This window comes from Helianthus annuus, chromosome 16 (genome assembly GCF_002127325.2).
Source record: "Helianthus annuus cultivar XRQ/B chromosome 16, HanXRQr2.0-SUNRISE, whole genome shotgun sequence".
NCBI classification, from domain to species: Eukaryota; Viridiplantae; Streptophyta; class Magnoliopsida; order Asterales; family Asteraceae; genus Helianthus; species Helianthus annuus.
The window spans coordinates 72,274,192-72,278,764 of record NC_035448.2 but is presented as its reverse complement, the minus strand read 5'-3'; positions in this window follow the sequence as shown (position 1 = coordinate 72,278,764).

The following is a 4,573-nucleotide window of genomic DNA, read 5'->3' as shown; positions in this document are numbered from 1 at the left end:
AGAATTCAACCAACAGGTGGTAATTGGTTGAAAAGCATTGTTGCAAGTGATTGGTTTTTGATCTTACAAGTGGTTAATCAAGGTCATTAATTTGAACTTGATTTAACTATCATTCAAAAGATTGGTAAAACAATGTGATGATTTGATCCCCATTTCCTACAAATGGTAAAATCAACAAAACTTATTTTCCGGAAAAACCATTTTGATTAAAACAAACTTAAGTGTTTTGAAATCATAATGGGAAAATAGTTTGTTGTGAGGGGGAGTTCTGATTGTTTAAGCCAAGTGGATGGAGAATTGAAGTGATTCACATCAGGTTGTCATGTTCTGTACAGTTTGTTTTAAAATTTTCTTTTAAATGTGTTTGAATTTTAGGGGGAGTAAAAATTTCAGAAAATCCAAAAACATTAGAAAATTTGAAAAAGCCAAAAACATGATAAAATGAAAAATGAGTTTTTGTTTCATAAAAGATGAAATGATAGTACATCAGTGGACTATCACAACATGCTAAAGAAATGAAAAGTTAAAAATGTGATAAACAATCTCACTGCGGATGTGTCAGTAGGTTTTTGCACATTTAGTAAATTGTGACGAGATATAAACCTAAATTCAAACTTGCTTATATCGTGGGGAACATTTCTTGGATATATGGGTAACCCCCGAAATCTTGTTTGAAAGGTCCCTCTTTCTGAAATACTAGGTCTTTATACTCAGTGATATTTGGGGTATTATTCTGGGACTTCTGCTGAATGGAAATTCTGACCTAGTCCCCGTATAATACTTTGCAAATTGCTTGAAAAATAGGTCAGCCCTCAGCAAAAATGATTAAACAATAAAATTGATAATCATTGCTGTTGAAGAAAAGATCCTCTAAAGGGGACACACCTAAAGTCGAGCCTTTATCTCTCTGCTGAACGGAAGTTCTGACCTGAGCTCTCACGGTTTCGCATCTAACCCCTTTACAGATATCATATGTGGTATACTCACATGTAAGACTGAATATTGGGATCTGGATACGGGAGTATATTCAAATGGTGGGACAGGCGAATAAGTTTAAGTCCTTAAGACATTAATTTCGTATCTCGGAACAGTTGAAATTTGTGTAAAAATTTAAAAGTGGATCAGTATACTGACAATCTAGGTGAATTGTTTAAAACTTAAAATGAAATGAAGCTTAACGGTGTTAGTGATTTGTCTCAAAAACTGATATGATCCTCTTGCACGAACTCACAAAAATATTGTCTGTAAATATTTTTCTTTACTGCATTTATATTCATTCAAAAATCCAAAAAGATTTTAGGAGTGTTTTAGCATAAAATTTTGAAAAAATCAAAAATATTTTTGACATCTGATGTAGAAAAGCTGAGTTTCGAAATTCCAAGTGCTAGTCATGAAGTTTGGATAAAGAGTGTGTGAAAATGATTGTATTTTTCAAATGATTTTCAAAGAATAAATCATTTTTGAATATTTTTTGAAATTGGTTTGTAAGTTTTTAAAAGATTTAAACTTTGAAGAAACTTATGTGTTGGTTAGAGATTTGTGCAGGATAAGAGCTAGGCAACGATCTTGAACCTGTGATTTCCAGACTACGATCCCAGCAGATTGAGAGGGGGAGTCTGAAGACATCAAGATAGAGATTGAGTAAGAATGCTTACAATGGAAAATACTTCGAAGAGAAGCACGAAGACTGATAAAGACTGAAGGATTGACAACCGAAGACTCGACACTGAAGACTCCGTCAACATCCGAGGGGGAGTTTGTTGGTGCATCCGTCTGTCGACTTCGTCTTGTATCGAGTCTTGTATAGAAATAGGTAGTTTAGGGCTCGGGAATCAAGAATATGGTCATTGTAAGTGATTCCGCTTGAAATGACCTTATGTCATTTCAAGCGAAATCTCATTTAATCTTGTTCCGCTCGAATGGTCCAATACAGATTTCGCTTGAATGTTTAGTTCTGATTCCACTTGAACCGAACATGTCATGTTCAAGCGGAATAAGGACGCCTATATATAGGTAATGTTAGAGCGAAATCAGCAGTTAGTCTTCCGGTTTGCAACAAAGTGCTGCCGAAGTGTCGTCGTGATTGTAAAAGGCTTTTATATCAATAAAGTCGACAGTTTAAAGTGGATACGGCTGAAATATCACCGAAACACATGTTTCTGCCTCTTGTTTGGTGAATTACTCTTCTGAACGACTCGTTCGGGTCTGAAAACGATCCTACAGATAGATACTACAGGGATCCTGGGTTCTTATCATATTGAATTATCTAACATGCATTAAAGTACACAATGGATCCAAACATGGATTCCAATATTAGTACTCTAGACATCCCATATAAGTCTAACTATGAAGATAGATAGATACTACAGGGATCCTGGGTTCTTATCATATTGAATTATCTAACATGCATTAAAGTACACAATGGATCCAAATATGGATTCCAATATTAGTACTCTAAACATCCCATATAAGTCTAATTATGAAGATAGATAGATACTACAGGATCCTGGGTTCTTATCACATTGAATTATTAAATCAAAACAAACCTAAATCCTAATGGTGATTCGGGATAACGCCACGAAAGGTAATACAATAAGCACACTTATATATAGGAAGTACCAGCGGCGTATCCACCATGTGCTTATTGTATTATCTAGTTTCGTTATCTAAATCACCAACTACCTACACAAAAACCAACCATTGAGTTTGCAAAGTACTTCTTAAAAATCTCACTATGAAGATAGGAAGATCTAAGACTGTACTTCAAATATCCTACATGAATCTAACTATGAAGATAGGTAGATCACTTAAGGATAAAACATATCATTTGCCTAATCGGAATAATACACATAAAAGCACTTAGTGAACACATGTATGCCATACATTTTGAAAACAAATCGATTGCACATATGAATCACCCCAAAGCATTTGAAAACAGTAAAAGAGGGGAACTATGTACTCGCCTGGGGTTGCGTATAGTCCCGGTACAAAAGGTATAACAAAGCTTCAAAAGACCAAGGGTTCAAGAGTTGAAGCGATTCCTAGGGTAACAAATACTATGTTAGGGAATCGATACCTAAATCGGAAGATCGGGTAGAATGAGGTCTTGTAAACCAAATGAGTATTGGAACTCATGTGATAAAGCCTACATTCTAAAACGAAACGAAACCTATCCTATGTGCTTACGACCCTTTACGACTCATTAAGGTAGCTTACACCACTTTAATGCGTCGTTCGCGCAAAAGCGCGTTCGAGACGCCTAACTAGTCTTATGACAAGTATTATATGCCTTAACATATCTAATTATGTTATATAATCAGTTTAGATGTCAAAACATGTGTTACATATGCTTAAAATGTAATTATGTGCAAAAATGGTATTTTCGTCATTTTCCTAAGGCATACAAACTACCTATCATACAACTAACTAAACGTAGTGACCATATGGTATAACCTCGGAAGGTTATTCCCTATGCAACTATGGTCACCTAATGTGTTTGGTCGGATCCTAATGATTGACCAAACGGGTCAGGTTCGAAAGTCTAAGCGGTTGTTTAGACCGCTTACCTTTACGACCCAATATAAGCAATAAACCTAAAGTGACGAGTTAAACATGTTAAAACATGTTTAACGAAGTTAGAAAACAAGTTTGATATCAAAACAAACGGTTTTGATACCCAAGAATAGTTTGGTTGCAATATACGCATAGACGCGTATTTTGACTGAAACTATGACTCGTCACTACACCTAATTAACGTGGTAATCAGTAGGTATAGTCACAAGGGACTATGACCATCGTGATTACGCTCACGTTACGAAGTTCAAACGAACTTCGTGTTGACCATAACTGGTCAATGCAGAAAGTCAAACAAAGTTTGACTTTCACGCTAAAACGCGTAAAAGAATGAAAGAATACTTACAAAAGGTCCAATAATGGAGGTTTGATTCCAAATATTCTCAGGTATGAAGTGAAAATCACATCAACTTAGAGATATTTCAGAATAAAAGGTGTGAGTGAAAATGGAAGTGGGGGTTGGGTATTTATAGAAAACCAAGAACCGTTAGGATCATTCCTCGATTTACGAGCTTTGATCTGGACCATACATGTAAGGCCCATGGTTTTGGAATACTTTGGGTGCCCCAAAACCATCAAACGGTATTGAAAAAGTTACAAAATAGCCCCTAAACTTCAAGTTAAGTGCTGAAAATAACTTGCCATTGCTGAAAATTGAGATTCTACCCAGATGAGGTCGTGGCGTCGTGCCACGGCAGAGCCATGTGGTGGTGGCGCCGCGCCACCATGTGCCAGTTCCTAGAAATTTTGCCAAAATGGCAGAAATGGTCCCTGCACATGTTTAAGGCCTTTTTTGATGCGTTTAAGCCCCGTTAACCCCATTTCAAAGCTCTAAAATGAAGTTAAGGTATAGGGAACTTAAAATATGCTCAAAAACATCTCAGATGTCGGTTCGTTTGGTCGTACGGTCGCGTTTTTCGGTTAATTACGACGAAACACAAAAGGTTGCGAAAAACGATCCAAATTACGCGACGAATGGCATTTTATCATGTCAATCACT